Here is a 22,508-nt window from a genome sequence, read left to right as displayed (position 1 = left end):
GCAGCCTATTCGCCAGCACTGTTGCTAGGATTTTGGCTTCACCGTTGATTAGAGAGATTGGTCTGTATGAGCTGCACCTTTCTGGGGGTTTGTCTATTTCGGAATTACTATTATACTAGCTTTCCGTAGATCGGGGGAGACAGTCCCTTGTTCCTTGAAGTGTAAGAACATTTTGAGTAGATGTAGAGCTCTCTCATTCCCACCCAATCTTTTCCATATGTCAATCGGAAAAACATTAGGGCCTGAGGTTTTGCCCGCTTGTAGTTGCGATATCCTTTTCGAGGAGGCCAGTTTGTGTGGCATCTAGACAGGGAAGTGTGATCCTATCTAGCACTGTGGCATCTATGGGTCCCTCTGGTGATTTGTACAGGTCAGCGTAATGGGCTGCAAAGCCTTCCGCAATGTCTGTCGGTTCGTAATATCCGAGTTATCCAATCTAATCTCCCTGACTTGTCGATGGCCCTCGTCCCTTCGCTCCAGCCACGCAAGAATTTTGCCTGCTTTGTCTCCCGATTAGTACATTCTCGTTCTCATCAGTGTGTGTGCCTGTCTGGCATTATCAAGGGCTATGTCACAGAGACGTTCCTTGGCTAGCAGGAGGGATCTGTGTGTGTGTCAGGTGCGCCAGTGGCAACATGCAACACTTCTTTCTGCAGAACCTCTTGGTCTGCTTCGATCAGTGCCCTTTGTCGGGTTTTATTGTAAGCCGATGTCCAGGAAAGAATCTTGCCCTGGAGTACCGGTATATATGCTTCCCATAGAGTTGCTGGGTTATGTACTGACCCAGTGGTTTAGCCGAAATATGTGGTCTTTGTTTTTTGGATATGTTCCACAAACCACAAAGTCTGGTAGGCTGACATAATAGTAATTTAAACGCCACAAAGGGGTGGGGGGAAAGCGGTCTATCTGATGTAAGTACCATTAGGAGGGGTGAGGGATCTGAAATGCCACGCGGGAGTAGAGTCACCTCCAATGCTCTTTATGCTTCTACTGCTGAGAGAAAGAAGTAGTCCAGCCTTGAGACTGAGGCGTGTGCCTCCGAGTGATACAAGTACCCGCGGTCTTCCGGATGTAAATCTCGCCACACATCTCTCAGCCCAAACGCATAGGTGAAGGTGGCAAGCTTGGTATTGGTTCTAGGGTTCCTGCCCCGTAGATGTGTACGGTCCATCTCCACGTCCATGACCTCATTGAAGTCCCCTCCCATTACCATAATGTCTGCCGTGTTGTCAGTGATCAAAGATGTAATGTTCCGGATCAGCTGGCTCATGAGCGAAGGCGGGGAGCAGAATACCAGGATGACAAGCTTTTCGTTCTACAGCTCGCCCTGCATGAGGACAAATCTGCCCTCTCTGTGACCTTGGATAGCTGAAAGAGGAGACGTTTGTGTATCAGTATCAGAAACCCTGTCAAGCCCATGGAGAAGCCCGCGTGTATTGCCGTGCAATAGTTTGTACGTCAGAACAGGTTACATGTAGTGGCTGCCAAGTGTGTTTCTGTGAGGAGTACTAGATCAGGTGTATGCTTGTTTAGGAATTGTGTGACCAGGCGTCGTTTGATCCCACTACCCAAGCCGTTCATGTTCCATGTTAAAAACTTTAGGGTTTTGCCATTATTCCTAGCCATCACCACGTCTGTTGTGTGGGGTGTAGGCATATGCACAAATGTGTCTAGAGAGTGGTCTGTGGTTGGGCCGTTAGTCAATGGGCCATATGCGCAGTGCCCTTATGTACATAAAGTGTTGGATCTTCAAACAACAACTTAACACATAACTTCCCTTAACCCCCTCCCTACACTCCATCCCAGCCTGAAGCATCTGTCGCCCTAACTGAACAATCATCAAACCGTCAATTATCCAATAATCGACTACAAAAAACACAAACTAGTTGTATACAAATCCTTGTATACTAGTTGTATACAAAAAGCACTTGGTTGATGTTGCCGGAGTGAGGGGCTTCCGTCTGAGTTGGCCTATCCATGACTAATATAGGCATTCACTGTGTGCTTTGTCGGGGTGTGCCTTGTCAGGGTGTCTTGCTTGCCACGTCATAGATCGTAGAGGTGTGGGATTATCTTTATTTCTGATTATCCAAACGTTAGTCCTCTCTTGTGCGGCGATGGTTTGTGCTCCTGTGCCGGCGGTTGTGGGGCCGGTGGCACTCGCTCGGGTAGAGCCCGTGGGTTTCTGTTGCTTCGCTCCGATCTCCAGTCCACATCTGCCCCTTCCCCTCCCCCCCACTTCCATGTGTCTTTAGGGCCTGTGAAATTAACTGTCGTGCCCTTGTGATATATTTTAAGTTGGGCCGGGAACAGTAAGCCATATTTCACATTCAGAGTCTGTAGCTGTTTTTTGAGTTGGTCGAACGACTGCCTGACCTTCTGCACTTCCCTGGTGTAGTCTGGGAAGAACGCAATTCTGGATCCATTGTAAGTTAACCTGCCTTTGGCGCAGGCCATTTGGAGCCGCGCATCGCATTCTCCATAATTTAGTAGCTTCGCTATCACAGTGCGCGGTGGTGCTCGGGGCACTGGTCGTCCAGCTGGCATACAGTGGGCCTGTTCGATTGAAAATAATTTGGAGAACGTCTTTGGTTCAAACATGTCTGCAAGCCATTGCTCCAGGAACAGTTCCATGTTTGGCCCCTCTGCCATTTCTGGTAGGCCTAGGATCCGAACATGGTTACGTCTTGACCTTGCTTTCCCATCATCCACCCTCTCCTCCATCGTTTGCAAACGTGTCATAACTCTGGATAGTTGTTGTTCCATGCTTCGTAGCCCATCCTCTGCTCCAGATATACGCTGTTCTGCCATCTCCAGTGCAGGATGTTAGTTTTTGTATGTCGTGTCGTAGGAGTGAGACATCTGTGCTGTTGCCATCCATCTTCTGTTCCAGGCACAGTCTGTTGCAGGTATAAAAAGCTCCCTGCCAGCAGGCCTCGTAAGTTTGAAGGCGTATTTTAGCATTTGTAATTTGTATTTTAGTTAGTTTTTGCTAGTTTTTAAAGTAATTGTATTTTAGTTTCCGCTGTGATTTAAATTGTTGTCAGTGCAACTTTATTTAAATTGGCAGCAAGAATTGCATTTGAGCTGAAAACTACCTGAAATTCACCTTATTGGTGAGACTAAGGTTTGAGTTACTGCAGAGAATTTAGTTTCTTCTGCACACACTAAAGATTGCCTAGAAACTACAATCGCCAGTGGATTTGTAGTTATGTGCCCAAATTTCCTTAGAAATCCAGCGCGAACGGACAGGCACAGACTGTGTAAGGTGGTGGAAGGACGGTTGAACGCGCTTAGTAATATATGCAAGATGAGATCCCGGATAGCAAAACCAACGGTGAGTTGCTGAAAGGGAGTAGGGGTTTGATTCTAATGAAAAGCGACTGTGATCTGGGAGAAGAGAAAGTTAACCCAACTACTCCCATCCAGCCCTCCTACACGCTTAAAGTAGGACTGTTGAACACTCGCTCAATGTATAAGCATGCAATTAGCATTCATGAGCTGATAATTGAGAAACAATTTCGATTTGCTATGTATTACGGAAACATGGCTAAAAGACCCAATAGGACCCACCTGTGACATAGCAGTATCAGAAGGTTACACTGTGTATAACACAAATAGAAATAGTGGGTTGGATGGGGGAGTGGCTGTAATAGCAAGAGAATCAATACAATTATTTAAAGCTAACTTTATTTGTAGTGGGTGTGAAACTTTACAGTTGAAATTTACTTACACACCTAACGATTGCCTTAACATTTTAGTTATTTACAAGCCTCCATCCTTAGTTTCAGATGTTGGTAATGAGCTGAGCTCCCAGTTAATAAATCTGAAATCTAATACATCCACGCTACTAGTTGGTGACTTTAACCATTGGAGAGGGAACATGGCAGATAAAGAAGCCATCTCACTTGAGAATACTTTGAATAACCTTGATTTTTGAGTGATCCATAAAGAACCTACAACCCCACAAGGAAACCAGTTAGACTGGGTCATAACTCAAAATCTGCAGACCAAGAATGTTATTACTGAACCATGTATATGGAGTGATCACTTTTTGGTCTCTTTCGAGGTAACTCTCAAAAACCAAACAGCAAAATAACCCCCATATTAAAGTACAGAGTAGAAACTTTAAAAGTAAAGGGGTAGAAACAATAAAATCCTGTATAGCCAGAATCTTGAAATCCTTCCAAGATCAAGATAGCTGCGAAGTGATGCTAAAGAAATATCTTTTACAGATACAAAATCTGGTGGAACAAGAAGCTCCATTGAAAATAAAAATGGCCAGAAAAAATAGTAAGCACCAGAAGTGGTTTAGTGAAGCCTTAAATAAACAAAAAATAGAAAAAAGCGCTCTGGAAAGAAAATGGCACCAAAACTGCTCTAAGGAAAATTGGAAACAAACAAGCTACAGAGAAAGTATAAGAGAAGCAAAGGCTAATTATTATAACAAGGAAATAGCAGCAGCATCAAACGCCACTAGTAAAATATTTGAGATTATTAAAAGTATCGAAAAACCTAAGGTCCTCACACCACCATTTTCCGATCAAAGGAAGACTGCGATATAGTTCAAAATGCTTTTGTAGCTAAAACACAAAAGGCAAGAAACATTATTAAGGCCAGAGAAATCTCAGGAAAGTCCATTCCGGAGAAAGTCTGTCCTAATCAGAGAGTCATAGATACTTTTAACTTCACACCAGTTTCTGAAAAAATGGGGTATTGAATCAAATGAAACCAACTTCGTGTGCTGAAAACACTCTCATCTAAAATCATACTAGAAAACAAAAATCTTAGCTCCGGTTTTTGTTAAAATAATAAATGCCTCCTTCAAAGAAGGCTCAGTGCCCAAGGAGATCAAGAAAGTAACCATCCCGCCACTGCTCAAAAAGGCAGGTCTTGACCCTAAACACCCGGGTAATCTTCGTCCGATTACTAATTCCAATTTTATCCTCAAGATATTAGACAAGATAGCGACTAATCAACTACAGAAACACACAGACCAGGAATCTCTTCATCAACAACAATCAGGTTTTAGGGCTGTCCATATTATGGAAACGGCCATGTTGGACCTGCAAAGCCACGTGCTTCAGTTAGTTGATAGAGGCAAAACAGGGATGCTGATGTACTTGATCTTAGCGCAGCCTTTGATGTGGTAGATAATCAGCTCCTAGTAAAAGCATTACGGAGAATAGCTGGGTGATCCCCAGGTTGCCCTGGACTGGCTTACATGTTTTCTAACGGAGCACCACGCTAGAGTGCACTGGGGGGAAATGTTCTCTGAGGCCATATCAATTATCTTTGGTGTTCCTCATGGAGCAAGTTTATCTCTGTTGGTTTTTAATATTTACATGAGAAGCCTCTGCGGCTTGTTGGATGACGTCGACATTTTCTTCACAAATTAAGCCGACGATAAACAACTTGTTATAGAATTGGAGGGAGAATATTCAATGGACAGTGCTAAAATAGCTCAAGTGTACTGCATGATAGATCTTTGGATGCAGCAACACTGGATGTGCTTAAACAATATGAAAACAGAGCTGATGATTTTCAGAACGAGCATAGCCAGAGCTAAATTAGGGGAGGAGTATAAATCTTTCTCCATTAAAGAGGCCAAAATACAGGTCATGAGTCAGGTCAAGACACTGGGGATGATGGTGGATGCCTCGTGAGCTCAGAGGCACGGGTCAATTATTTGCAAAAAAATAAAGCATATTATATACGCCTCATGAGAGCATTTAGACTGTATCTGAACGAGGAAAACACAGCAACCATTGCTAGAGCAATAGTTCTGTCGAGACTAGATTACGGAAATGAATTGTTACCTGGAGCAACCAAAAAAGATCTTGTTAGATGTCAAGTAATGGAAAATGATTCGGCACGCATAGTAAAGAGAATAAAAACCAGGGAACAAATAACGGCAAGGAAATCCTTGCACTGGCTAAGAGTTGAAGACCAAGTTAACTTTAAGTCAATGACATTATACACAGGTGCCTCTTTGGAGACGCCCCCCGCTATTTCAAAAATCAATTTGTAAGATACACTCCCTTGAGACAGCTACGCTCAGCGGACAAAGGACTGCTCAATGTGCCAAGATATAATCTTAAGGCAGGAATGGGTAGATCCTTTTCAGTGTGCGCCGCTCAACAGTGGAATAAACTTCCGTCCACTATGCGGTTGGAAGAGAATTATCAAACATTCAGGAAAAGTCTGAAGACCTTCCTTTTCAAGTGATCGTACCCTTTCAGCAATTAGAGAGTCCGTCTGGAGGCTCAAAGCGTTTTATAATGTATGTCTAGTATTGTTATGTTACCAGCGCCCTGATGCCTGTGGGCTACCGGCGCGATACAAGCACACATAACATAACGGCGCGCAATTTTGCATTTGCATTTATGTCTTCTGCCATGGTTTCTGGTTGGTCTTGTTCTCCAGCATGGGGTCTGGCATGGATTCACATGCTCATGAATATTCCCCGTCGTCAGGCTGGGAATCCTCGGTAAAGAAAAAATCAGTATCAGTTTTGTTTCTGATCTGTCTTTTGTAGTAGTAACCAATCACTGATCTCTGCGTCATACTGACCACAGCCAATGACTGCCCTCTACCTAAGCCCCGCCTCTGGCAGCCATCTTCAGATTTTTACCGCACGTTCAAGTGTTGGGATCCTCGTGCTATTGCTCTCGAGCGTTAGTGCTATTCACGTTTTTTCTCAAAACATTTCTCTTTTTTCGGTCAAAAGAGCCTCAAGCTCCACCGTTTCTTCATCCGATCAACGGGGACCCGTGTCGGATTCGTCTACGCCCCTCAAGGGTGAAGATTTCGTCGAGCCACGCTTTTGGAGGACTCCAGAAGTTTCTCAGGCCCATCTCGAACATTGCCCAGGAGAAGGGAAGCTCGACGCCCGGAAAGCTGTTCAGGGTCTGCCCTGGATGCCAGCTTCAGAATGTCTTCAAGGAGGACGAACACTCCCTTTGCCTTTACTGCCTACATGAGGACAAGACGCACGTGGAGAAGGACTGTGCGTTTTGCGGCAATATGTCGGAGCGGACCATGAAGGACCGCCATCAGCGTCTCGCCAACTGGCTGGAAGGAAAGAGCCCGTCAGGCGAGAAGAAGTAGTAGTCCGAGCGGTCTTCTAAGACCTTTGGGGGCGCCCCGGCGACGGGAGTCCAACAGAAGGCCAAGCACTGCGAGTCCGCTGGCACCGGGAGCACAGAACGGTCGGGCTCTACGGGCGCCAGGCAGGGCGCATCCTCCCCGGCGCCATCAACCACGAGCCAGTAAGAGGAAGGCCGAGCACCCGGCAAAACTCCTGGAGAGACCCCGGTCGTGCCCTAAGGCCCCATTGGAGGGGGAGCGAGGTGGTGACCCTCCCCCCCAAGGCGGTGAGTGCACCTAAGGTGGTGAAAGCCTTGACCAATCCGGCCAAGGCCTCTATCGAGACAGTCGTGGCGGCCCTGGCTCAGCCTGTGGAGGCTACACCAGTGGTGGCGACCCCGGGGCCCAGAATCTCCCTGCCACCGCAGAGGGAGTCCTCTTTCGTGCCCATCGACAGGACGCCTGTGAAACCTCCGACGGAGAAGAAAAAGGGGGGGCAGGAGGTCGTCGTGGACTCGGCCTCAGCCTCTGAGGAAGAGCTGATTGAAGTCTTAGGCCACGGCTCAGGCGTGGAAGAATACCATCCTGTCGGGGGGGACCCCGACGTGGAAGACGACGAGGGCGTCGAGGATGCCGACGGGGCTCCTGATCGCCCGTCGGATCTCCCTCAACCAGTGTCGCAAGACAACTCGGCGGCCATTTTGTTGGCTATACAGTCCTTGTGCTCGGAGATAAGGACGAGACTGCCATTACCACCAACGGAGGAACCGCTCCCGACGGGGGACCCGGAGCCAGGCCCTTCTGGGAGCCCTCCCCCTAAGAGAAGAAGGATTCACCCTCCACCTCCTTTTCAGCCATCGCGACCTGTTCAGCCCTCCTCCCTGTCCACGACACGTGGGGATGATACGGGGACTGACACGGCCGCGACGGGTAAAGACGACGAGGTTTACGACGAGGATCTCCCGTCGTCACCTCCCACCCGGGCTTCCCCACCCGATGAGATTGGATCGTTTCACTCCATGATCGCCAGGGCATCTGAGCTTTTCCAGCTCTGCCCGAAAGAGAAGAAGGAAGGAAGGTTTCCTTTATCAACGGCGCGAGACCAAGAGGAAGACGGTCCTCGCTGTACCTCTACTAGACGATATTTGGGATGAGGGCCTCGCCCTCCTCAAGAACCCATCCACGACGCCGGCTAGAAGGGATCGGTACGAGAAGTACCGGGTCCCGGACGCGGCCCCCTTGTGTCTTCGGGCACAGCCGACCCCGGACTCGGTCGTCTCCGCAGCGGCCAGGAAGAAAGCGGGGGGGGGGCAGCCTCTACATCAACCTCCCCGCCGGACGGCGAGGGAAAGAAATTAGACACGATGGGACGCAGAGTCATCTCGTCGGCAGCGACGACGATTAAGGCGGCCAACGCCGGGAGTTGTGGTACAAACTGCCTCCCCTGCTGGACTTCCTACCAGACGACAAGAGGGCGGAAGCCCTAGAGATCTTGCAGGAAGGAGAGGTGGCTTCGGACCACGCCATTACGATTGCGACTGACATCGCTGACACTGGATTTCGCCAGTTGGGCAACGGCGTGTGCCTTAGGTGGCGTGGATGGCTCAAGGCTACTGACTTCCGTCAGAACGTGCAGACCAGAGTCTTGGACATGCCGTTTGACGGAAACAACCTGTCTGGGAAAACAGTGGACGATTCCCTTCAAGCCATCAAAGCAGACACAGAGACGGCCCGGGCTCTTGGGGTTCTCCAGCAACGGCGGCCGCCCTTTCGGAGCGGCAGAGGCAAACAGGGTGCCTCCAAAGGTTCCAGCGGCGGATTTTCCACCTACCGTCAAGCGGCACGTTCGTCGTCACAGGAAGCTTACAGGAGGCGAGGCAAGTCAGGCGGACCCCGCTGTCGTCGCCAAGGAGGACAAGGCGGCAAAGCCTCGTCGAAGCAGGACTGAACCGGCCGTGGGGTCGGGCCCCCACCGAAGCACCCCGGTGGGAGGCCGGCTGGCGAGCTTCATCAGCGTCTGGGAGTCCATCTCCACCGACAGTTGGGTGCTGGACGCCCTAGCTCAGGGTCACACGCTCGAGTTTCTAAAGAGGTGCCTGCGCGTCCCCCCTGTGGCCAGGAAAGAACATCACGTCCCTCAACTTCTCTTGGAGGTAAAGGCGATGCTCAAAAAGGGCGCCATCGAGCTCGTCCCAAAGAGGCTTCGGGGCTCCGGAGTTTACTCAAGATGCTTCCTCATGAAGAAGAAGACGGGAGGATGGCGTCCCATCCTGGACCTACGACGACTGAACAAATTCATCAAGGCACAGAAGTTCCGGATGGTCACCCTCCAACACGTCCTGGGTCAACTGGAGGAGGGCGATTTCCTGTCGTTGTTGGATTTGGAGGATGCCTACTTCCATATTCCCATCCTAAAGGGACACCGAAAGTTTCTCAGGTTCGTGGTCCAAGGGCGTCACTACCAGTTCAGAGCCCTTCCCTTCGGATTGAGGTCGGCACCCATGGTGTTCACCAAGTGCCTTGCACCGGTGGCAGCGCAGCTGCGCCGAGAGGGGATCCACGTCTACCCCTACCTGGACGACTGGCTCATCCGAGCAAAGACAAAGGACCTCGCCGTGGAGCACACGGCAAGGACCGTCCAACTACTCACGGACCTGGGATTCTCCATAAACTACGCCAAGTCCCACCTGGTGCCCGCGCAAAACACACTGTTCCTGGGAGCGAAGCTCGACAGTGTCGCTTCTGGTCTCTCCGTCGGAGGAAAGGACGAGGGCCATCTTGGGCAAGGTGCAGCGGATGCTGGTTGCGGACGCGGCCAGGGTGAGGTCCATCAAGTCCCTCCTCGGAATGATGTCTTCTTGCATTTATCTCATCCGCCTGTGCAGGCTCCGGGTGCGCCCGTTGCAGGAGTTCCTGGACGCGCGCTGGATCCAGACGACGGGCAGCTTCGAGGAGAGGATCACACTCGACGAGAGTTTCCGACAAGTGATCCGGTGGTGGGGCACCAGCACGCATCTGACGGCGGGCATGGACTTCCAGACCCCCGGCCACCAGGAGACAGTGACCACGGATGCCTCCCTGGAAGGGTGGGGAGCGCACACCGAAAATCTGCACACGAGAGGCCTTTGGCTTCCGACGGAGAAGTCCCTCCATATCAACGTCCTGGAGCTCCGTGCAGTGTTTTGGGCCCTCGGGTCTTTTCTTCCGTCCCTCAAGGGCAAGGTGGTGAGGATCTTCATCGACAACACCACCATGTTCTACATCAGGAAGCAGGGCGGTACCAGATACCCAGCCCTGTCCAAGGAGGCGCAGAATCTGTGGCATTGACCGTCGCCCAAGGGATGTTTCTGGTGCCGTTTCATCTGGCAGGGATAAAAAACACCATCGCCGACTCGCTCAGCAGAGAGCTGCGCCCGTGCCACGAGTGGGAACTACGACAGGATCTAGTGGACCGCCTCTTCCGACGGTGGGGCACACCCCAGATCGATCTGTTCGCGACGGCGACGAACTCCAAGTGCCGGAGGTTCGCCAGCAGGTTTCCCCAGCCGAGGAGCATGGGCGATGCTTTCTCGTTCCCCTGGGAGGGCCTGTTTCTATACGCGTTCCCTCCATTGCCACTGCTGATCCGGCTCATCAACCTGCTCAAGAGTCACGGTGCAGGATGATCCTCGTCGCACCTGCGTGGCCGAGGCAGATATGGTTCCCGGACCTTCTGGACTTGTCAGCGTCCCCGTCATTCAAGCTGCCAGTGGACGTGGATCTTCTCTCCAGGGAAGGAGGCGCCATCCTCCAACACGACCCGAAGTCGCTGAACTTTCAGGCTTGGCTCCTGCAGCGTTGGAGTTTGGAGGATACGACATACCGAGAGGTTCTTGCAAAGGCCAGGGCGTCCTCAACTCTTAAATGCTATGGACACAAATGGAAGAGGTTCTCTGTCTGGTGCCACGCACAGAAGATTAACCCTCTACGGATTACGGCTCCCCAGGTACTGCCATACCTTCTGACGCTGGCCAAGGCTGGACTGGCGCACGCGTCCATCAAAATTCATCTTGCTGCGATCTCCCGATACACCAGAACCACGGGGCAGACGTCTTTGTGGTCTCATAGTCTGGTGAAAGAATTCATGAAGGGACTGTCCAGATCGTTCCTGCCGGTGAAGGCTCCGGCCCCAGCGTGGGAGCTCAACGTGGCGCTGACCAAGCTCATGGGACCTCCGTTCGAGCCTCTGCACTCGGCTCCGTTGAAGTTCTTGTCGTGGAAAACAGCGTTTCTTGTGGCCATCACCTCCGCACGAAGAGTGGGAGAGATCCAGGCCCTTTCCTGCAAGCCCCCGTACTTGACTTTTCACGACACGAGGGTAGTGCTCAGGACGTACCCCTCCTTCATGCCCAAGGTGCCGTCGGACTTCCACCTCAACGAACCCTTGGTGTTGCCTGTTTTCTTCCCGTCGCCTTCGTCGCCGGCCGAAAGGACTTTGCACTCGCTGGATGTGGCTAGAGCGCTGAAGTTTTACGTGGACCGCACAAAGTGTTTTCGGGAGACGTCACAACTTTTTGTGAACTTTGGACCTGTCAATCAGGGGAAGGCTCTCTCAAAGTCCTCCATTTCCAGATGGCTCTCCGGCTGTATCATGTAGTGTCATCGGTTGGCAAACCGACCGCTGCCTGGCCGTCCGAGAGCCCATTCCACCAGAGCGATCGCAGCTACCACGGCGTTCCCATCTGGTGTGCCCTTGCTGGACATCTGCAGGGCTGCTACGTGGAGGTCGACGCACACCTTCACGAAATTCTACTGCGTCGATCGGGATTCCAGGGAGGAGTCCAGGGCCGGCCAAGCAGTGCTGCGCAATCTGTTCGCCTAAGGTGAGCCTGGTGAGGAGGTAAGAATTGCTTAATGTTGAGTTTGATGTAATGCTTAATGTTGAGCCTTTGCCACCTCCCGTGGTTGTGCATGTGTGTACTGCTATGTATTCTTTATTCATGAGCATGTGAATCCATGCCAGACCCCATGCTGGAGAAGGAACAAGTTACTTACCTGTAACTGTTGTTCTCCAGCATGGGTCTGGCATGGATTCACATGCGAACCCTCCCGCCTACCCCTCTGCGGCTCTTCACTTGGTCATACTGCCACTTCACGTGCTACCAAATCTGAAGATGGCTGCCAGAGGCGGGGCTTAGGTAGAGGGCAGTCATTGGCTGTGGTCAGTATGACGCAGAGATCAGTGATTGGTTACTACTACGAAAGACAGATCAGAAACAAAACTGATACTGATTTTTTCTTTACCGAGGTTTCCCAGCCTGACGACGGGGAATATTCATGAGCATGTGAATCCATGCCAGACCCATGCTGGAGAACAACAGTTACAGGTAAGTAACTTGTTCCTTCGCCGGGGTGCTTGTAGCAGGTGCAGTGAATTGTTCAATCCTGCACTGGATGATCACTTTTTGGATTTATCCTTGCCCATGGTGGGCTTAATTGCTAGTGTCTCAGAGCGATATGTGGTGTCGCTGCCACAGCAGTTATGTCAATTCTGGGCAGTTGCCGGCGTTTGTGATGATCCTGTGCTGATCGCTCGGGTAGGTGGCTATTTTATGGTTTTTGTGGTGCGAGTAATAAGCTTTGTCAGCACCTGTCAGGCCTCTACGTCAGGTGTTGTACCAATTAGTGTGACTGAAGAGGTCCTTGATGTTTGTTTCCTCCATCACTGGTTGTGGTGGTGGTATGGCAGCGCTGATGGGTTGCCACTGCGTATGTCGGGGGTGGGGGTATGATCTGCTGGGTGCCGTTTTCTTTTCCCCCAGTCGAAGGGTCTTTCTCTTCAGCTTGGCGTTCACCGGAATTTCAGCTCTCCTTTATCTACTTCAGGTGGAGTGAGGTTGGCCACAGTGACCCGGGTTCACGGTCCTGTTAGTGTGGTGTTGATCTCTCTATTGGGCGGTTCTTAACCATGTAGTCCAGAGTTTCTGGAATGCAGTCCCCTGCTCACCCTTCACATCCAGAGAGTCAAGAGGCTGGCTTGCAGTTTCAGGCTATTCTGCGTGGTCTGCCCAAACTAACCATGGGCTGGCAGTGAAAGAAAGAGGGAAGGGGGATCTCCGCTGCCGCCTGCCGCCCAGACCAATCTCCAGCCTCAGCTCAACCAACTCCCTGCCTGTGCAGTTGCCATTCCTATGGTTCAGATCTATTGCTCATGGAACCTCTGATACGAGGTAGGTCAGCAGTTGTGGTGAAATATTTGAGTTATGCTCGTCTTCAGTCGATGTGAAGTACAGGGTCTGCCTCCTGCCTAGCGTCCCAGATTTCAGTAGTGTTTTGCAGAGTCGGGCAGGCCCGTACAGATGTGGGAGGGGGGGGGGGGCAGGGAGGTTTCAGCCGCTCCTGTAAGGGAAGGGGCAGCGGCCCCCCTCAGGCTTCCTGCATCAATGTTGGGGCCTTGTTGTTAGGGAGCCCTTAAGCAAATAGTAAAGTGTAAAACACTCACCAGGACTGTCTGCGTACGTGTGCCTTGGGCTGCCCTGCCCTTAGCCATCCCGGCGCACTGCAATCAGATTGGACCTGTTTCGTTGTGACTGTTGTCGGGGTGCGCAGGGCTCCGGCGGCCTCGGGGTGGGTGGGTATTCACAGACCAGCACCAGGTGACTGGGTCTTCTGTATGGGGCGGAAAGCGGAGGTTACCAGTGGTATGTGGACTGGCGGGGCGCAGCAACCACCAGCGCAGGACGGTGGAAAACGCTTGTTTCGAATTTTCACCAGGTCAGCCCTGCATTGTGTATGAGCTTGTGGGCACGGGTTGCTGCTGTGGTCCCACGGCACCTTCCGGATCCAGTAGGTAGTCTGCGAGCGGTTCTAGTCTAGTTAGAGACCGCTGTATCTCAGTCTGTCGGGGTCTGGTGCAAAGTCTCCTGAAGATCCGCCGCCGTCCAACTGGAGGAAGGGTGCGGGGTGGGGCTGGCACCTTTAGGATCTCGGTCAGGTTGCAATCTGCGGATCACTTTAAGGGGCACGTTTAGAAATGGTATTTTCTCTCGGTCAGGCACAGGTCGGACCGGGTGCCTGCTCCTGCCCGCACTTCTCAGACAGGCAGCGGGTGTCGCCAGGCCGTCCCGGTTTTAAGGTGATGCAACTCACTTCTCGTCTGTAGTTATTGGCGCGTGGCTCGAACAGTTCACGCACGATAGTGCTTTACCCCAGTGAACAGCGGACAGTCTGTGGGGTGTCCGATGTTGGTGTGCTGGTCACTAGCCCGCATGTGTTCGTGGTCATCGGTTGTTTTCAAGTTCACGCCCGGCGCCTATGCCTGTACTCCGCCCTCCAAGCCTGACTATCAGCTCGTGGCCATTTTAGGTGCTTTCCCCTCTGTGTGCGAGGGTTCTTTCCTGCCGCCCACCACACGTCTCGTCCAGTGAATCCTCATGTCCTTATCTCTCGACACAGGTATTTTTGTAAGATTCCGCCACAGATAGAAAGATGTTTCACAGGATATGTTGGGCGGCCGCGGGAGCTTCAGGGACTCACGTCCGCATTGCTCTCTTGCTGCCCACGCCCCCTCGACCTGTAACATTGTTGAAGTATCTTCTGGAACATTTTTCACTACCACTAGAACTCTTCCTACATGTCTTCTCTCTCCTAAGAAGAATCTTTGGACTTCTACATTTAGGGTATTATTCTTGTGAACTGGTTTAATTCTACTGCATCATTACTTATCTTCAATTGTGTTGACTAAGTTATCCTATGCCTTAGGGTTTGGAGGTTATGAGTTGCCAGCAGACTGCAGGGAGGTCCTCGCCAGGGCATAGTCGACCTTAAGTGCTACGGCCATAAGTGGAAGCATTTTGCTACGTGGTGCCGGTTGCCGAAGATTACCCCTCTGAAGGTGACAGCGCCACAGATGCTTCCGTACTTGCTATCCTTGGCAAAGGCTCATCTGGCGCAACCCTCCATCAAGGTGCATATGGCAGCTATCTCCCGCTACTCCAGATCCCCAGCAAGATCCTCACTTTGGTCCCACAGACTCATCAAGGAGTTTCTCAAAGGATTTTGCTCTGGCGTGGGAACGCAACGTGGTTCTGACTAGGCTCATGCTGGTCCCCTTCGAGCCTATGCATCAAGCCCCACTCAAGCTTCTCTCGTGGAAGACTGCTTTTCTTGTGGCCATCACCTCTGCCATACATGTAGGTGTGATCCAGACCCTATCCTGCAAGCAATCGTACTTGAGTCAAGGTGGTACTGCGTACACACCCCTCTTTCATGCCAAAGGTTCAGTCGCAATTCCACCTCAACAGGCCTTTGTTGCCACCTGTTTTCTTCCTGAAACTTTCATCGCCGGCAGAAAAAGGGTCTTACACTCACTGGACGTTGCTTGTGCCCTGAAGTTCTACGTGACTCGCACATAGTTTTCTGAAGACTTCTCGACTGTCAGTGAACTTTGATCCTGTAAACCATGGGGAAGGCCTTGTCCTAAGCTTCCATTTCAAGGTGGCTCTCCGGCTGCATCACGCACCGTCATCGGTTGGCGAACTGACCGCTGCCCGGCTGTCCGAGAGCCCACTCCACCAGAGGGATCGCTGCAACGATGAAGTTACTGTCTGGTGTCCCCTTGCTGGTCATCTGCAGGGCTGCTACGTGGAGGTCCTCGCACACCCTCATGAAGTTCTACTGCATTGACAGGAATTCCAGGGAGGAGTCCAGAGTCGGCCAAGCAGTTCTATGCAACCTGTTCGCTTGAGGTGAGTCTGTTGCTTCTGTTGATCCTTACCACCTCCCGTAGTGTGCAATGTTGCACAGCTATGTATTTGTTATTTAGTCATGAGCATGTGAATCCATAAGGAGAAGAGTCATAAGCTACCCCTATTACACCGCTTAGGCTGCGGTAGGTTTTCAAAAGGCAGGAAGCTAGTTTGTAAATGCTAGCTATCAAAAGTCACAAAAAATCGGAGAGGATAGACATTTTTGTTTATTCAGACATACATATAGAATTCATAATAAAGAATACATAGTTTGAAACGAAAGATCACATGCAAGCCTCGTTTGGCTTGTAACAAAAGAACACAAAAAATGGAAATAAATACAAAACTGTTGTTACATCACAGTTTGGTAGGTGAGGGTTAGTAACATGTATTGTGGATTTCAAATACTACAATCAGATTGGTAGTATGTCATAGTGGTCGACACATTGTTATGGGTGTTTCTGGTTCGGTGGGTATTCAACCTTCACTGAGTAGAAAATGTTCACAGATGAAGGGTCTGTACTTTCATCAGGACGTTTTTTATTGGGACGCCTATTGGGAGGGAGAGGAGAGTATGTCAAGAGGAAGTGTGACCACACGGGGTAATCCGTATAAAAAAAAAGTACTGCACTATAGGAAACCTACCTATGTTCTGTCAACGATTGAATTGAATTCAGGAAGACAATTAGATTGGTCTGGTATCCGTGGAGGTAATTGCACCAAAAAGTGGTGCGTTTAAAATCAATGGGAAAATCCCATAGAGAATATTCCGGTGGAATATTTTGCGTGGTAACCACTGTCACCAGCCAGAAACTCGTAAAGGGGGGACTGGACAGTGCCCCCTTGAAAACAGACCCAGGAGCAATATAATTAACCCCTTCCAGTACTTCCACAATATGATGGTTTGTACTGGTTCTGTTCTCAATTTAGGGCTAGTAAAGTCAATGGTGACTTTACATGCCCTGGGAGACAGTAGTCAGTCCCAGGGTATGGAATCTGTTTGGGGGTCACTGACACCCCTGTTTTACTGCACTGAGGGTGCTGTGTAACACACACAATAAAACAGATGATACCCTATGGAGTAAAAGACCCCATAGCCCAAAATCACACAGAGACATACCTCAAATCATGCAAGAGTGGGAGGAAAAAGAGTCTCACTCTTAGCAGGAGAAAAAAACAAACCCCAAAAATCCAGCAAAGCTGCTGGGGGACTCACTAGGTTTGGGAAATAAGCCTTATAAGAGAATTCTCCCTAACACCAAGTGTGCTGTAAGTTATATTGCACACTTACATGTTGCACAAAAGTTGCAACATGAGGAAAGGACTTGGGGAAACAAAGTCTCCCGGTACTGACTGTTTTAAGGGCATGTCAGTTCCGCATAAAAAGTGAGCGAAAGCCCAGAGAAGTGCAGCTGAGGGCTGAGTTTCTCTGCCAAAGTTTAGTTCAGAGTGTTTAAACAGTAGCAAATAGTTTGGGGGTTGACACAGGGAGGGAAAATTGCATACAATTATGAAATCTTTCCTAAAGTGGGGGAGGGGGCCTGACCTGATGCGGTGGGAGCGCCCCACCCCCCTTAGAGGAAAAGCACCGAAACTCTGGCTGCATCATTAGGCCCATACAGAGACACACACACCAACAACCTTCACCCCCTCCATCCCCCCCGTTCCCTCCCCCAAGTACCAACATAGAGACGGCACTCCCCCGCAGGGCTGCAAAGAGCACAGCGGAGGGAGAAGCGCAACGGCACAGCATCTAAGGCAGCTGGAGAAGGAGCGCCTTGCAAAGGAGGAAGGAGCCGGAGCACCTGGCGGTCAGGTGGCGGTGCTGGAGCACCAGCATACGGGGCTCCCTGCAGGTACAGACACCATTGCCCGGCACAAGAGGTCCCCCGCACCATCCTTCAGGCCCTAGCAGAGTGCAACAGGTTCAGACACGGTGCTCAACAAGCCACAGGACAACGCACACTGGCCCACAGAGGGGCCCTGACCAATATCTAGACAGGGGAGTGCCCTGAGAGGACAGAGGCCAATAAGGCAGGGGGCTAAGTTAGAAAGCAGCAGATGGAGGCGAGGGCAAGAGCACAGGGGCACAGAGACAAAATCAGCAGGCGAGGGTGTACGGGCCTGGATACCAGGGGCCACAGGGCTAGAGCTGGGCCAACAGACCCGCATAACGACAGGGGCGGCATTCTCAGCAAACACAAAGGAGGGGCCTAGAGCCTGGGCCCCATGGACACAGCAAGCGAAAAGGCAGCATCCAGAAGGCCTAATCGGTTTGAAGGGGAAAGGCTGACATGTCCAGGTCCAGAGGGAAGGACCCCATCACGGCTGCAAAAGGGGCCAAGAAACCCCAGGACTCCAGCCTCCAGAAGATGTGAGGAAGGGAAATAGTGTCCCCATGGCAGGGGAAAGTGGAGCATGAACAGGCAGAAAAAGGAGACTCCCAACCGCAAGAGGTCGGTGATGAGGTGGTCACTACAACACTCCTGAAACCGTTCTTCACTGACTTCGGAGATAAAATCACGGGCGCAGTCCAGAAACACGTGGATGGAATGAGGGAGGACTTAGCTAGGGGAGGCCTTCCAAGACATCAAAAGAGATGTGAGCAAGAACAAACAGGTGGAAGAGGTTCTCCCCTGGGTGATCTCTCCAGATCAGTCTGGTTTCATAAAAGGACGGCAAACCAGCGACAACACGAGGAAGGTTGTCCATCTTATAGATGAAGTCAGCAAAAGTGGAACGCCCAACCCAACTGATCGCCCTGGATGCCAAAAAGGCTTTTGACCAGGTCGAATGGCAATTCCTGTTCCTTACGATGCAGAAGATGGGGTTTTGGGAGAAGTGTTTGTCCAGAATTAAGGGAAACTACAAGAACCCATCGATACGATTGGCTATAAATGGTCAGCTGTCACCTGCCATTGCAGTCGAGGGAGGTACAAAACAGGGCTGCCCTTTGTCGCCCCTCCTATACGCGATTCACCTGCAGCCTTTATTGGGCTCACTTAGGGCGAACAGGGAGATGAGGGGAGTATCTTTTGGGGCATGGATCACACAATTGCCACCTTTGCGGAAGACATGCTGTTAGAGATCCAGGATCCCTAAAGGTCGCTGAAGGCTCTGGAGGGCGAGCTGCAGGAATTTTGGGGGGTGTAGCAGGGCTAAAAATCAATACCCACAAATCCGAACTACTAAATTTGACAATCCCTCCTCATGGTAGTCGTGCTTAGAATCGAGCATGTTAGGCAAATTTATATGCAGTACCCTTTGGGAACACCACACACAATTAAGACTACAAGTGACAGTACAATTTCACCTTTGGTACAAGCCTGTACTACAGTTATAATGGTAGCAGTAGCGGAGCAGCCAGACTTATCTCAAGAGTAAGTGAGCAGTACAAATAGTTACACAAAGGACAGCAATTACTATGATTCAGGCAAACACTAACTAAAGGTTTCTAAGCAAAAGAATATATATTTATTTACTCAACAGTTGTATAACATTTCACTATTCTAAGCAAGTTAAAAATCATAATCATAAATACACCACACAACTTCCCTTAAATTCCAGACAAGTTAAGCTCACAAAATGAAGTGGGAGCAAAATGGCACTCCAGCAATTTAAAAGGGAGGGAAAGAAGAAGTTATTAGAAATTAGGCAAAACCAACAGGTAAGTACTCAGGGCAATTGAACAAGAGACTACAGTGAGGAGATCAGCTAGAAAAGGCTTAGGGCCAAAGTCAATGGGTCAAAAATCTTTTGCTCAAGATCACACAGTTCAGAGTAGTTCGCAGTAAAGTTCGTGGCACAGATTCCAGATGAGGTTGGTTGGTAGAAAAGTTAGTTCAAAGAGAAGGACAAGCCCTCGGATTGGAGAAAGATTTCAAACACTTTCCCCGCGGCTGAACGAAACGGAAAACCGGGTTTGCACAGTACCTTGAAACGGAGAGGGAGCTGTAGCTGAGGCTGACGTTCCTGGTGGTTCCTGCAGGCTCACGGTTCCTGAAGCGACTGTCGGACTGACACAAAGTAGGAAGACTGGAGGGTCCAGCGCCACCCAGGGAAGAAACTAGCAGCAGAGCAAAACCACAAATAAAAGGTGCGCTCCTTATAACCCAGGCAGGGTCCGACCTTCCTGGCTATCCGGCCCACTGTAGCTCTGTGCAGCGAATTCGACCAGAGGGGTCCTGGCTTGTAGTTTGGGCGAACTGGCTGGTCCCACCAGCTCAAGGGAAGAAGTTTCCTGGAGCATCTTCTCTGTCGTCAGATTCTGGCGATTCGGACCTGCAGCAGGGCTTCACCAGGCGGTTCAGTCGTGGTAGGGGTCCTCTTCTTCCAGTTCCTCATTGGTTCTTTCGTTCCAGTGGAGACTCTGCTCTTCCAGTTCCAGAGACCTGCTTTTTATGCAGTTTTCCCCGATTCATACAGCCTGGCTGTCAATCACACAGCAGGGTGGCTGTCCTGGCAAGGACAGTCCCTCAGCCAATCAAACCGGAGTGTGACTTGAGTTACCAAGGGAAACCCATGGCAGGGGTCCTAAAACCCCTCCCTCACATCCTGCCTACCCAGACTCTCAGGCGCCTAAAGGAGGGCTTCTGTGTGGAAGCCGGCGAAAAGGCGATGAACAAAGGGACCAAACCTGGTTTGGCGCGCAGAGTAAAACACGAGAAAGACTTTAACAAAAAGAAATGGAATAGCGACTAAACCCAGCCGGAGCCAAAATAAAATGTATTTGGTCAAGCAGGCTTATGTTTCAGGCTAATATAATAGCCTAAAACATTACCACGTTTATATAAGATAATCACGGTAAAAATGTTAGGGTAAATGCCGCTGCCACCAGCCAAGTCTTAATGTAAAAGGAGCTAAACAGTGCCCTAAGAGGCACAGACCAAAAGGGATACAAATTAACCCTTTCCAATACTCCTTGGAAGATGGGGTGTACTGGGTCTGTGGTTTAAAGTGACTAAGGTAAAGTTAATGGCAACCTCCCCCTTTTCTGGGGGACTGTAGTCAGCCCCAGAAAATGGAGTCGATGGGAAGTCTAAAAGACAACCCTGTGTCACTGCACTGAAGGTGCTGTGTAACACACATGAAAAATATGGTGTCCTTGAGTAGGTGAGGCTCCAGTGCCCAAGAACACACAAAAAGTAGAAACACACATAGCAAAACACATGTAAGAGTGGGAAAAAAGGCTCACACTCTTATCAGGTGAAATAAATAAATCATAGAAATCCAACAAAGCTGCTGAGGGACTCAGTAGGTAAGGGAAATCAACCATTTGAGAATTCTCCCTAACGGAGCACCCGTACCGATGGGCGGAGAAGGATATCTAATATCTGGGGGTTCACTTCACCAACTCCTTGGAAACGATGGCGGGAGCAAACTACCCGCACCTTCTGAAAGCATAAAAAACAAATTAGTAGACTGGAGTCCGCTGAACATTACATGGATGTTCAGAGTTAACGTACTTAAAATGGTGGTGCTCCCCAGACTACTGTACCACTTCATGACCCTCCCAATACAGGTCCCTCAGTCCTTCTTCCCAGCCCTGCAAAGGCATACGGGGAGGTTTGTGTGTCATGGCAAGTCCTGATGATGCCCGGAAATGGGGGAGTGGGGGTTTGGGACAACACAACTTCTGAGTTTACTATTAGGTGGCTCAGATAAGGTTACTGAGGGACTGGTTGAGGGATGGCCGGGCAAGCTATAGAGGGCAATGGATGAGGCAATGGTAGGAGGAAAGCTGAAGAAGGGCCTATGGAAACCCAAGTGGAATAGTTTCAGCAGTAGGGGAAGCCTGGGACGCGCTGGTGAGGAGAGCCATATTCTTAAGATTCCTGTCCCAGTGCACTCCCGTAGTAGACAACCCACAATTCACAACAGGGATGGTAGGTAGAGAATTTCCCACCTGTAAAGAGGGAGGGTGCCACAAAATTCTGGACTTGTTTGACAGAAATGAAATCAAATCCTTCAGCCAATGTAAAGTGGATTTTGGGCTGGGGGAGGGGGAAAGGTACAATTACATCCAATTACGGCACTGGGTGATGCAGGCCCTGGTGAGGGTATGGAGCGACCAGGGCATTGACCCAATTTGAAAGGTACTTAGCGACAGAGACGCAGGGGTGGACTGGCCTATAGGGAACTCTGGAGATTTCCCGGTGGGCCTCTGCCCCCTGGGCCTCTTTTCTGTGGCATTTCCAAATGTTCTCATAGGAAAAGCATTGGGCTTGCTGAAAATGTGTCATATGGGGCCACTTTGAACATTATTTCCAGGGCCTCTTTTGGTTCCCCGTAATTATTTCCAGGGCCTCTTTTAGTTCCCAGTCCACCCCTGCAGAGACGGGGAACTGTCACGTAGTGGGAGCAACCTATTCACAGGCCAAGCAGGGAGAGGTGGCTGGGGTAAGAAGATATGAGCAAATGGGAGGACTCGACAGCGCAAACAATTGGGAAGGAGTGGTGTTATGGAGACACATCCCAAAACAGACTTTCCAAACCCAGGAAATGTGGTTGAAACTGAATGTGCAGTGGCATTTGACGCCGGTGAGACTGTATAAGACCTACGAAGCGGTCTCAGGATGTGCTGGAGGGAATTCGGAAGGGAATGAACTTGGAGCCATATTTGGTGGGAATGCCCAAAGATTGAGAAGTTCTGGGATACAATTTTTGAAGCTTTGGAAGGGATCCTGGGGATAA

The 22,508-nt window shown here is 50.4% G+C and overlaps 1 protein-coding gene across 1 annotated transcript in view; it reads left to right on the top strand.

The window, feature by feature from the left end:
- The window catches only part of NUP160 (nucleoporin 160), a 1,937,143-nt gene that overhangs the window by 1,750,528 nt on the left and 164,107 nt on the right, over positions 1-22,508 (top strand). The window lies entirely within an intron of this gene.

This window comes from Ambystoma mexicanum, chromosome 11 (genome assembly GCF_040938575.1).
Source record: "Ambystoma mexicanum isolate Mex_15411 chromosome 11, UKY_AmexF1_1, whole genome shotgun sequence".
NCBI classification, from domain to species: Eukaryota; Metazoa; Chordata; class Amphibia; order Caudata; family Ambystomatidae; genus Ambystoma; species Ambystoma mexicanum.
Note: the sequence above shows the minus strand (reverse complement) of the source record. Positions and strands in the feature narration are given on the sequence as shown.